We start from the raw sequence: 14,524 nt of genomic DNA on the forward strand, positions 1-14,524 counted from the left end.
TAAATTTAAAATTTTAATAATTAAATTTTTAAAAGTTAGAATTTAAATTTATAAATTTTAAAATTTTAAGCTTTAATAATAAAATTTTTAAAATTTATTATTTAAATATTTAAATTTTATAATTTATAGTTTTAATAATTAAATTTTTAAAAGTTAGAATTTAAATTTATAAATTTTAAAATTTTAAGCTTTAATAATTAAATTTTTAAAATTTAGTATTTAAATTTATAAATTTTAAAATTTATAGCTTTAATAATTAAATTTTTAAAATTTAGTATTTAAATTTTTAAATTTTTAAATTTTTAAAATTTAAAGTTTTTATAATTAAATTTTTTAAATTTAGTATTTAAATTTTTAAATTTTAAAATTTAAAATTTTAATAAATAAATTTTTAAAATTTAGTATTTAAATTTTTAAATTTTTAAATTTTAAAATTTATATTTTTAAATTTTAAAATTTAAAGTTTTAATAATTAAATTTTTAAAATTTAGTATTTAAATATTTAAATTTAAAAATTTAAAGTTTCAATAATTAAATTTTTAAAATTTAGTATTTAAATTTTTAAATTTTAAAATTTAAAATTTTAATAAAAATATTTTTAAAATTTAGTATTTAAATTTTTAAATTTTAAAATTTAAAGTTTTAATAATTAAATTTTTAAACTTTAGTATTTAAATTTTTAAATTTTAAAATTTAAAATTTTAATAAATAAATATTTAAAATATAGTATTTAAATTTTTAAAGTTTTAATATTGAAGTTTTAATAATTAAATTTTTAAAATTTAGTATTTAAATTTATAAATTTTAAAATTTAAAGCTTTAAAATTAAATTTTTGGAATTTAGTATTTAAATATTTAAATTTTAAAATTTAAAGGTTTATTAATTAAATTTTTAAAATTAAGTATTTAAATTTTTAAATTTTTAAATTTTAAAATTTAAAGTTTTAATAATTAAATTTTTAAAATTTAGTATTTAAATTTTTAAATTTTAAAATTTTAATAAATAAATTTTTAAAATATAGTGTTTAAATTTTTAAAGTTTTAATTTTGAAGTTTTAATAATTAAATTTTTAAAATTTAGTATTTAAATTTATAAATTTTAAAATTTAAAGCTTTAAAATTAAATTTTTAGAATTTAGTATTTAAATATTTAAATTTTAAAATTTAAAGGTTTAATAATTAAATTTTTAAAATTTAGTATTTAAATTTTTAAATTTTTAAAATTTAGTATTTAAATTTTTAAATTTTTAAATTTAAATTTTTAAATTTTAAAATTTAGTATTTAAATTTTTAACTTTTAAAATTTAAAGGTTTAGTAATTAAATTTTTGAAATTTAGTATTTAAATTTTTAAATTTTAAAATTTAAATTTTTAAATTTTAAAATTTAGTATTTAAATTTTTAACTTTTAAAATTTAAAGGTTTAGTAATTAAATTTTTAAAATTTAGTATTTAAATTTTAAAATTTAAATTTTTAAATTCTAAAATTTAAAATTTTAATAAATAAATTTTTAAAATTTAGTATTTAAATTTTTAAATTTTTAAATTTTAAAATTTAAAGTTTTTATAATTAAATTTTTAAAATTTAGTATTTAAACTTTTAAATTTTAAAATTTAAAATTTTAATAAATAAATTTTTAAAATATAGTATTTAAATTTTTAAAGTTTTAATATTGAAGTTTTAATAATTATATTTTTAAAATTTAGTATTTAAATTTATAAATTTTAAAATTTAAAGCTTTAAAATTAAATTTTTAGAATTTAGTATTTAAATATTTAAATTTTAAAATTTAAAGGTTTAATAATTAAATTTTTAAAATTTAGTATTTAAATATTTAAATTTTTAAAATTTAGTATTTAATATTTTAAATTTTGAAATTTAAATTTTTAAATTTTAAAATTTAGTATTTAAATTTTTAACTTTTAAAATTTAAAGGTTTAGTAATTAAATTTTTAAAATTTAGTATTTAAATTTTAAAATTTAAATTTTTAAATTCTAAAATTTAAAGTTTTAATAATTAAATTTTTAAAATTTAGTATTTAAATTTTTAAATTTAAAGTTTTAATAATTAAATTTTTAAAAGTTAGAATTTAAATCTATAAATTTTAAAATTTTAAGCTTTAATAATAAAATTTTTAAAATTTAGTATTTAAATACTTAAATTTTAAATTTTAAAGATTTAATAATTAAATTTTTAAAATTTAGTATTTAAATTTTTAAATTTTAAAATTTAAAGTTTTAATAATTATATTTTTAAAATTTAGTATTTAAATTTTTAAATTTTTAATTTTAAAGTTTTAATAATTAAATTTTTAAAATTTATTATTTAAATTTTTAAATTTTAAAATTTAAAATTTTAATAAATAAATTTTTAAAATTTAGTATTTAAATTTTTAAATTTTTAAATTTTAAAATTTAAAGTTTTTATAATTAAATTTTTAAAATTTAGTATTTAAATTTTTAAATTTTAAAATTTAAAGTTTTAATAATTAAATTTTTAAACTTTAGTATTTAAATTTTTAAATTTTAAAATTTAAAATTTTAATAAATAAATATTTAAAATATAGTATTTAAATTTTTAAAGTTTTAATATTGAAGTTTTAATAATTAAATTTTTAAAATTTAGTATTTAAATTTATAAATTTTAAAATTTAAAGCTTTAAAATTAAATTTTTGGAATTTAGTATTTAAATATTTAAATTTTAAAATTTAAAGGTTTATTAATTAAATTTTTAAAATTAAGTATTTAAATTTTTAAATTTTTAAATTTTAAAATTTAAAGTTTTAATAATTAAATTTTTAAAATTTAGTATTTAAATTTTTAAATTTTAAAATTTTAATAAATAAATTTTTAAAATATAGTGTTTAAATTTTTAAAGTTTTAATTTTGAAGTTTTAATAATTAAATTTTTAAAATTTAGTATTTAAATTTATAAATTTTAAAATTTAAAGCTTTAAAATTAAATTTTTAGAATTTAGTATTTAAATATTTAAATTTTAAAATTTAAAGGTTTAATAATTAAATTTTTAAAATTTAGTATTTAAATTTTTAAATTTTTAAAATTTAGTATTTAAATTTTTAAATTTTTAAATTTTAAAATTTAGTATTTAAATTTTTAACTTTTAAAATTTAAAGGTTTAGTAATTAAATTTTTGAAATTTAGTATTTAAATTTTTAAATTTTAAAATTTAAATTTTTAAATTTTAAAATTTAGTATTTAAATTTTTAACTTTTAAAATTTAAAGGTTTAGTAATTAAATTTTTAAAATTTAGTATTTAAATTTTAAAATTTAAATTTTTAAATTCTAAAATTTAAAATTTTAATAAATAAATTTTTAAAATTTAGTATTTAAATTTTTAAATTTTTAAATTTTAAAATTTAAAGTTTTTATAATTAAATTTTTAAAATTTAGTATTTAAACTTTTAAATTTTAAAATTTAAAATTTTAATAAATAAATTTTTAAAATATAGTATTTAAATTTTTAAAGTTTTAATATTGAAGTTTTAATAATTATATTTTTAAAATTTAGTATTTAAATTTATAAATTTTAAAATTTAAAGCTTTAAAATTAAATTTTTAGAATTTAGTATTTAAATATTTAAATTTTAAAATTTAAAGGTTTAATAATTAAATTTTTAAAATTTAGTATTTAAATATTTAAATTTTTAAAATTTAGTATTTAATATTTTAAATTTTGAAATTTAAATTTTTAAATTTTAAAATTTAGTATTTAAATTTTTAACTTTTAAAATTTAAAGGTTTAGTAATTAAATTTTTAAAATTTAGTATTTAAATTTTAAAATTTAAATTTTTAAATTCTAAAATTTAAAGTTTTAATAATTAAATTTTTAAAATTTAGTATTTAAATTTTTAAATTTAAAGTTTTAATAATTAAATTTTTAAAAGTTAGAATTTAAATCTATAAATTTTAAAATTTTAAGCTTTAATAATAAAATTTTTAAAATTTAGTATTTAAATACTTAAATTTTAAATTTTAAAGATTTAATAATTAAATTTTTAAAATTTAGTATTTAAATTTTTAAATTTTAAAATTTAAAGTTTTAATAATTATATTTTTAAAATTTAGTATTTAAATTTTTAAATTTTTAATTTTAAAGTTTTAATAATTAAATTTTTAAAATTTATTATTTAAATTTTTAAATTTTAAAATTTAAAATTTTAATAAATAAATTTTTAAAATTTAGTATTTAAATTTTTAAATTTTTAAATTTTAAAATTTAAAGTTTTTATAATTAAATTTTTAAAATTTAGTATTTAAATTTTTAAATTTTAAAATTTAAAGTTTTAATAATTAAATATTTAAAAGTTAGTATTTAAATTTATAAACATTAAAATTTTAAGCTTTAATAATTAAATTTTTAAAATTTTGTATTTAAATATTTAAATTTTAAAATTTAAAGTTTTAATAATTTAATTTTTAAAATTTAGTATTTAAATTTTTAAATTTTATAATTTAAAATTTTAATATAAATATTTTTAAAATTTAGTATTTAAATTTTTAAATTTTTAAATTTTAAAATTTAAAGTTTTAATAATTAAATTTTTAAAATTTAGTATTTAAATTTTTAAATTTTAAAATTTAAAATTTTAATAAATAAATTTTTAAAATATGGTATTTAAATTTTTAAAGTTTTAATTTTGAAGTTTTAATAATTAAATTTTTAAAATTTAGTATTTAAATTTATAAATTTTAAAATTTATAGCTTTAATAATAAAATTTTTAAAATTTAGTATTTAAATATTTAAATTTTATAATTTATAGTTTTAATAATTAAATTTTTAAAAGTTAGAATTTAAATTTATAAATTTTAAAATTTTAAGCTTTGATAATTAAATTTTTAAAATTTAGTATTTAAATTTATAAATTTTAAAATTTATAGCTTTAATAATTAAATTTTTAAAATTTAGTATTTAAATTTATAAATTTTAAAATTTAAAATTTTAATAAAAATATTTTTAAAATTTAGTATTTAAATTTTTAAATTTTTAAATTTTTAAATTTTAAAATTTAAATTTTTAAATTTTAAAATTTAAAGTTTTAGTAATTAAATTTTTAAACTTTAGTATTTAAATTTTTAAATTTTAAAATTTAAAGTTTTAATAATTAAATTTTTAAAATTTAGTATTTAAATTTTTAAATTTTTAAATTTTTAAAATTTAAAGTTTTTATAATTAAATTTTTTAAATTTACTATTTAAATTTTTAAATTTTAAAATTTAAAATTTTAATAAATATATTTTTAAAATTTAGTATTTAAATTTTTAAATTTTTAAATTTTAAAATTTAAATTTTTAAATTTTAAAATTTAAAGTTTTAATAATTAAATTTTTAAAATTTAGTATTTAAATTTATAAATTTTAAAATTTATAGCTTTAATAATTAAATTTTTAAAATTTAGTTTTTAAATATTTAAATTTAAAAATTTAAAGTTTCAATAATTAAATTTTTAAAATTTAGCATTAAAATTTTTAAATTTTAAAATTTAAAATTTTAATAAAAATATTTTTAAAATTTAGTATTTAAATTTTTTAATTTTAAAATTTAAAGTTTTAGTAATTAAATTTTTAAACTTTAGTATTTAAATTTTTAAATTTTAAAATTTAAAATTTTAATAAATAAATATTTGAAATATAGTATTTAAATTTTTAAAGTTTTAATATTGAAGTTTTAATAATTAAATTTTTAAAATTTAGTATTTAAATTTATAAATTTTAAAATTTAAAGCTTTAAAATTAAATTCTTAGAATTTAGTATTTAAATATTTAAATTTTAAAATTTAAAGGTTTATTAATTAAATTTTTAAAATTAAGTATTTAAATTTTTAAATTTTAAAATTTAAAGTTTTAATAATTAAATTTTTAAAATTTAGTATTTAAATTTTAAAATTTAAATTTTTAAATTCTAAAATTTAAAGTTTTAATAATTAAATTTTTAAAATTTAGTATTTAAATTTTTAAATTTAAAGTTTTAATAATTAAATTTTTAAAAGTTAGAATTTAAATCTATAAATTTTAAAATTTTAAGCTTTAATAATAAAATTTTTAAAATTTAGTATTTAAATACTTAAATTTTAAATTTTAAAGATTTAATAATTAAATTTTTAAAATTTAGTATTTAAATTTTTAAATTTTAAAATTTAAAGTTTTAATAATTATATTTTTAAAATTTAGTATTTAAATTTTTAAATTTTTAATTTTAAAGTTTTAATAATTAAATTTTTAAAATTTATTATTTAAATTTTTAAATTTTAAAATTTAAAATTTTAATAAATAAATTTTTAAAATTTAGTATTTAAATTTTTAAATTTTTAAATTTTAAAATTTAAAGTTTTTATAATTAAATTTTTAAAATTTAGTATTTAAATTTTTAAATTTTAAAATTTAAAGTTTTAATAATTAAATATTTAAAAGTTAGTATTTAAATTTATAAACATTAAAATTTTAAGCTTTAATAATTAAATTTTTAAAATTTTGTATTTAAATATTTAAATTTTAAAATTTAAAGTTTTAATAATTTAATTTTTAAAATTTAGTATTTAAATTTTTAAATTTTATAATTTAAAATTTTAATATAAATATTTTTAAAATTTAGTATTTAAATTTTTAAATTTTTAAATTTTAAAATTTAAAGTTTTAATAATTAAATTTTTAAAATTTAGTATTTAAATTTTTAAATTTTAAAATTTAAAATTTTAATAAATAAATTTTTAAAATATAGTATTTAAATTTTTAAAGTTTTAATTTTGAAGTTTTAATAATTAAATTTTTAAAATTTAGTATTTAAATTTATAAATTTTAAAATTTATAGCTTTAATAATAAAATTTTTAAAATTTAGTATTTAAATATTTAAATTTTATAATTTATAGTTTTAATAATTAAATTTTTAAAATTTAGTATTTAAATTTATAAATTTTAAAATTTAAAATTTTAATAAAAATATTTTTAAAATTTAGTATTTAAATTTTTAAATTTTTAAATTTTTAAATTTTAAAATTTAAATTTTTAAATTTTAAAATTTAAAGTTTTAGTAATTAAATTTTTAAACTTTAGTATTTAAATTTTTAAATTTTAAAATTTAAAGTTTTAATAATTAAATTTTTAAAATTTAGTATTTAAATTTTTAAATTTTTAAATTTTTAAAATTTAAAGTTTTTATAATTAAATTTTTTAAATTTACTATTTAAATTTTTAAATTTTAAAATTTAAAATTTTAATAAATATATTTTTAAAATTTAGTATTTAAATTTTTAAATTTTTAAATTTTAAAATTTAAATTTTTAAATTTTAAAATTTAAAGTTTTAATAATTAAATTTTTAAAATTTAGTATTTAAATTTATAAATTTTAAAATTTATAGCTTTAATAATTAAATTTTTAAAATTTAGTTTTTAAATATTTAAATTTAAAAATTTAAAGTTTCAATAATTAAATTTTTAAAATTTAGCATTAAAATTTTTAAATTTTAAAATTTAAAATTTTAATAAAAATATTTTTAAAATTTAGTATTTAAATTTTTTAATTTTAAAATTTAAAGTTTTAGTAATTAAATTTTTAAACTTTAGTATTTAAATTTTTAAATTTTAAAATTTAAAATTTTAATAAATAAATATTTGAAATATAGTATTTAAATTTTTAAAGTTTTAATATTGAAGTTTTAATAATTAAATTTTTAAAATTTAGTATTTAAATTTATAAATTTTAAAATTTAAAGCTTTAAAATTAAATTCTTAGAATTTAGTATTTAAATATTTAAATTTTAAAATTTAAAGGTTTATTAATTAAATTTTTAAAATTAAGTATTTAAATTTTTAAATTTTAAAATTTAAAGTTTTAATAATTAAATTTTTAAAATTTAGTATTTAAATTTTTAAATTTTAAAATTTTAATAAATAAATTTTTAAAATATAGTGTTTAAATTTTTAAAGTTTTAATTTTGAAGTTTTAATAATTAAATTTTTAAAATTTATTATTTAAATTTATAAACTTTAAAATTTAAAGCTTTAAAATTAAATTTTTAAAATTTAGTATTTAAATTTTTAAATTTAAAGTTTTAATAATTAAATTTTTAAAATTTAGTATTTAAATTTTTAAATTTAAAGTTTTAATAATTAAATTTTTAAAAGTTAGAATTTAAATTTATAAATTTTAAAATTTTAAGCTTTAATAATAAAATTTTTAAAATTTAGTATTTAAATATTTAAATTTTAAATTTTAAAGATTTAATAATTAAATTTTTAAAATTTAGTATTTAAATTTTTAAATTTTAAAATTTAAAGTTTTAATAATTAAATTTTTAAAATTTAGTATTTAAATTTTTAAATTTTTAATTTTAAAGTTTTAATAATTAAATTTTTAAAATTTATTATTTAAATTTTTAAATTTTAAAATTTAAAATTTTAATAAATAAATTTTTAATATTTAGTATTTAAATTTTTAAATTTTTAAATTTTAAAATTTAAAGTTTTTATAATTAAATTTTTAAAATTTAGTATTTAAACTTTTAAATTTTAAAATTTAAAGTTTTAATAATTAAATTTTTAAAATTTAGTATTTAAATTTATAAATTTTAAAATTTATAGCTTTAATAATTAAATTTTTAAAATTTAGTATTTAAATATTAAAATTTTAAAATTTAAAGTTTCAATAATTAAATTTTTAAAATTTAGTATTTAAATTTATAAATTTTAAAATTTAAAATTTTAATAAAAATAATTTTAAAATTTAGTATTTAAATTTTTAAATTTTTAAATTTTAAAGTTTAAAGTTTTAATAATTAAATTTTTAAAATTTAGTATTTAAATTTTTAAATTTTAAAATTTAAAATTTTAATAAATAAATTTTTAAAATATAGTCTTTAAATTTTTAAAGTTTTAATTTTGAAGTTTTAATAATTAAATTTTTAAAATTTATTATTTAAATTTATAAACTTTAAAATTTAAAGCTTTAAAATTAAATTTTTAAAATTTAGTATTTAAATTTTAAAATTTAAATTTTTAAATTCTAAAATTTAAAGTTTTAATAATTAAATTTTTAAAATTTAGTATTTAAATTTTTAAATTTAAAGTTTTAATAATTAAATTTTTAAAATTTAGTATTTAAATTTTTAAATTTAAAGTTTTAATAATTAAATTTTTAAAAGTTAGAATTTAAATTTATAAATTTTAAAATTTTAAGCTTTAATAATTAAATTTTTAAAATTTAGTATTTAAATATTAAAATTTTAAAATTTAAAGTTTCAATAATTAAATTTTTAAAATTTAGTATTTAAATTTATAAATTTTAAAATTTAAAATTTTAATAAAAATAATTTTAAAATTTAGTATTTAAATTTTTAAATTTTTAAATTTTAAAGTTTAAAGTTTTAATAATTAAATTTTTAAAATTTAGTATTTAAATTTTTAAATTTTAAAATTTAAAATTTTAATAAATTAATATTTAAAATATAGTATTTAAATTTTTAAAGTTTTAATTTTGAAGTTTTAATAATTAAATTTTTAAAATTTAGTATTTAAATTTATAAATTTTAAAATTTAAAGCTTTAAAATTAAATTTTTAGAATTTAGTATTTAAATATTTAAATTTTAAAATTTAAAGATTTAATAATTATATTTTTAAAATTTAGTATTTAAATTTTTAAATTTTTAAAATTTAGTATTTAAATTTTTAAATTTTGAAATTTAAATTTTTAAATTTTAAAATTTAGTATTTAAATTTTTAACTTTTAAAATTTAAAGGTTTATTAATTAAATTTTTAAAATTTAGTATTTAAATTTTAAAATTTAAATTTTTAAATTCTAAAATTTAAAGTTTTAATAATTAAATTTTTAAAATTTAGTATTTAAATTTTTAAACCTAAAGTTTTAATAATTAAATTTTTAAAAGTTAGTATTTAAATTTATAAAGTTTTAATTTTGAAGTTTTAATAACTAAATTTTTAAAATTTAGTATTTAAATTTTTAAATTTAAAATTTTAATAATTAAATTTTTAAAAGTTAGAATTTAAATTTATAAATTTTAAAATTTTAAGCTTTAATAATTAAATTTTTAAAATTTTGTATTTAAATATTTAAATTTTAAAATTTAAAGTTTTAATAATTTAATTTTTAAAATTTAGTATTTAAATTTTTAAATTTTATAATTTAAAATTTTAATAAAAATATTTTTAAAATTTAGTATTTAAATTTTTAAATTTTTAAATTTTAAAATTTAAAGTTTTAATAATTAAATTTTTAAAATTTAGTATTTAAATTTTTAAATTTTAAAATTTATAATTTTAATAAATAAATTTTTAAAATATAGTATTTAAATTTTTAAAGTTTTAATTTTGAAGTTTTAATAACTAAATTTTTAAAATTTAGTATTTAAATTTTTAAATTTAAAATTTTAATAATTAAATTTTTAAAAGTTAGAATTTAAATTTATAAATTTTAAAATTTTAAGCTTTAATAATAAAATTTTTAAAATTTAGTATTTAAATATTTAAATTTTATAATTTATAATTTTAATAATTAAATTTTTAAAAGTTAGAATTTAAGTTTATAAATTTTAAAATTTTAAGCTTTAATAATTAAATTTTTAAAATTTAGTATTTAAATTTATAAATTTTAAAATTTATAGCTTTAATAATTAAATTTTTAAAATTTAGTATTTAAATTTTTAAATTTTAAAATTTAAAGTTTTAATAATTAAATTTTTAAAATTTAGTATTTAAATTTATAAATTTTAAAATTTATAGCTTTAATAATTAAATTTTTAAAATTTAGTATTTAAATATTTAAATTTAAAAATTTAATGTTTCAATAATTAAATTTTTAAAATTTAGTATTTAAGTTTTTAAATTTTAAAATTTAAAATTTTAATATAAATATTTTTAAAATTTAATATTTAAATTTTTAAATTTTAAAATTTAAAGTTTTAATAATTAAATTTTTAAACTTTAGTATTTAAATTTTTAAATTTTAAAATTTAAAATTTTAATAAATAAATATTTAAAATATAGTATTTAAATTTTTAAAGTTTTAATATTGAAGTTTTAATAATTAAATTTTTAAAATTTAGTATTTAAATTTATAAATTTTAAAATTTAAAGCTTTAAAATTAAATTTTTAGAATTTAGTATTTAAATATTTAAATTTTAAAATTTAAAGGTTTATTAATTAAATTTTTAAAATTAAGTATTTAAATTTTTAAATTTTTAAATTTTAAAATTTAAAGTTTTAATAATTAAATTTTTAAAATTTAGTATTTAAATTTTTAAATTTTTAAATTTTTAAATTTTTAAATTTTTAAATTTTAAAATTTAAAGTTTTTATAATTAAATTTTTAAAATTTAGTATTTAAACTTTTAAATTTTAAAATTTAAAGTTTTAATAATTAAATTTTTAAAATTTAGTATTTAAATTTATAAATTTTAAAATTTATAGCTTTAATAATTAAATTTTTAAAATTTAGTATTTAAATATTAAAATTTTAAAATTTAAAGTTTCAATAATTAAATTTTTAAAATTTATTATTTAAATTTATAAATTATAAAATTTAAAATTTTAATAAAAATAATTTTAAAATTTAGTATTTAAATTTTTAAATTTTAAAGTTTAAAGTTTTAATAATTAAATTTTTAAAATTTTGTACTTAAATTTTTAAATTTTAAAATTTAAAATTTTAATAAATAAATATTTAAAATATAGTATTTAAATTTATAAAGTTTTAATTTTGAAGTTTTAATAATTAAATTTTTAAAATTTAGTATTTAAATTTATAAATTTTAAAATTTAAAGCTTTAAAATTAAATTTTTAGAATTTAGTATTTAAATATTTAAATTTTAAAATTTAAAGATTTAATAATTATATTTTTAAAATTTAGTATTTAAATTTTTAAATTTTTAAAATTTAGTATTTAAATTTTTAAATTTTGTAATTTAAATTTTTAAATTTTAAAATTTAGTATTTAAATTTTTAACTTTTAAAATTTAAAGGTTTAGTAATTAAATTTTTAAAATTTAGTATTTAAATTTTAAAATTTAAATTTTTAAATTCTAAAATTTAAAGTTTTAATAATTAAATTTTTAAAATTTAGTATTTAAATTTTTAAACCTAAAGTTTTAATAATTTAATTTTTAAAATTTAGTATTTAAATTTTTAAATTTTATAATTTAAAATTTTAATAAAAATATTTTTAAAATTTAGTATTTAAATTTTTAAATTTTTAAATTTTAAAATTTAAAGTTTTAATAATTAAATTTTTAAAATTTAGTATTTAAATTTTTAAATTTTAAAATTTAAAATTTTAATAAATAAATTTTTAAAATATAGTATTTAAATTTTTAAAGTTTTAATTTTGAAGTTTTAATAACTAAATTTTTAAAATTTAGTATTTAAATTTTTAAATTTAAAATTTTAATAATTAAATTTTTAAAAGTTAGAATTTAAATTTATAAATTTTAAAATTTTAAGCTTTAATAATAAAATTTTTAAAATTTAGTATTTAAATATTTAAATTTTATAATTTATAGTTTTAATAATTAAATTTTTAAAAGTTAGAATTTAAATTTATAAATTTTAAAATTTTAAGCTTTAATAATTAAATTTTTAAAATTTAGTATTTAAATTTATAAATTTTAAAATTTATAGCTTTAATAATTAAATTTTTAAACTTTAGTATTTAAATTTTTAAATTTTAAAATTTAAAATTTTAATAAATAAATATTTAAAATATAGTATTTAAATTTTTAAAGTTTTAATATTGAAGTTTTAATAATTAAATTTTTAAAATTTAGTATTTAAATTTATAAATTTTAAAATTTAAAGCTTTAAAATTAAATTTTTAGAATTTAGTCTTTAAATATTTAAATTTTAAAATTTAAAGGTTTATTAATTAAATTTTTAAAATTAAGTATTTAAATTTTTAAATTTTTAAATTTTAAAATTTAAAGTTTTAATAATTAAATTTTTAAAATTTAGTATTTAAATTTTTAAATTTTAAAATTTTAATAAATAAATTTTTAAAATATAGTGTTTAAATTTTTAAAGTTTTAATTTTGAAGTTTTAATAACTAAATTTTTAAAATTTTGTATTTAAATTTTTAAATTTAAAATTTTAATAATTAAATTTTTAAAAGTTAGAATTTAAATTTATAAATTTTAAAATTTAAAGCTTTAAAATTAAATTTTTAGAATTTAGTATTTAAATATTTAAATTTTAAAATTTAAAGGTTTAATAATTAAATTTTTAAAATTTAGTATTTAAATTTTTAAATTTTTAAAATTTAGTATTTAAATTTTTAAATTTTTAAATTTAAATTTTTAAATTTTAAAATTTAGTATTTAAATTTTTAACTTTTAAAATTTAAAGGTTTAGTAATTAAATTTTTGAAATTTAGTATTTAAATTTTTAAATTTTAAAATTTAAATTTTTAAATTTTAAAATTTATTATTTAAATTTTTAACTTTTAAAATTTAAAGGTTTAGTAATTAAATTTTTAAAATTTAGTATTTAAATTTTAAAATTTAAATTTTTAAATTCTAAAATTTAAAATTTTAATAAATAAATTTTTAAAATTTAGTATTTAAATTTTTAAATTTTTAAATTTTAAAATTTAAAGTTTTTATAATTAAATTTTTAAAATTTAGTATTTAAACTTTTAAATTTTAAAATTTAAAATTTTAATAAATAAATTTTTAAAATATAGTATTTAAATTTTTAAAGTTTTAATATTGAAGTTTTAATAATTAAATTTTTAAAATTTAGTATTTAAATTTATAAATTTTAAAATTTAAAGCTTTAAAATTAAATTTTTAGAATTTAGTAATTAAATATTTAAATTTTAAAATTTAAAGGTTTAATAACTAAATTTTTAAAATTTAGTATTTAAATATTTAAATTTTTAAAATTTAGTATTTAATTTTTTAAATTTTGAAATTTAAATTTTTAAATTTTAAAATTTAGTATTTAAATTTTTAACTTTTATAATTTAAAGGTTTAGTAATTAAATTTTTAAAATTTAGTATTTAAATTTTAAAATTTAAATTTTTAAATTCTAAAATTTAAAGTTTTAATAATTAAATTTTTAAAATTTAGTATTTAAATTTTTAAATTTAAAGTTTTAATAATTAAATTTTTAAAAGTTAGAATTTAAATTTATAAATTTTAAAATTTTAAGCTTTAATAATAAAATTTTTAAAATTTAGTATTAAATATTTAAATTTTAAATTTTAAAGATTTAATAATTAAATTTTTAAAATTTAGTATTTAAATTTTTAAATTTTAAAATTTAAAGTTTTAATAATTAAATTTTTAAAATTTAGTATTTAAATTTTTAAATTTTTAATTTTAAAGTTTTAATAATTAAATTTTTAAAATTTATTATTTAAATTTTTAAATTTTAAAATTTAAAATTTTAATAAATAAATTTTTAAAATTTAGTATTTAAATTTTTAAATTTTTAAATTTTAAAATTTAAAGTTTTTATAATTAAATTTTTAAAATTTAGTATTTAAACTTT

Source organism: Aethina tumida, chromosome 1 (assembly GCF_024364675.1).
Source record: "Aethina tumida isolate Nest 87 chromosome 1, icAetTumi1.1, whole genome shotgun sequence".
NCBI classification, from domain to species: domain Eukaryota; kingdom Metazoa; phylum Arthropoda; class Insecta; order Coleoptera; family Nitidulidae; genus Aethina; species Aethina tumida.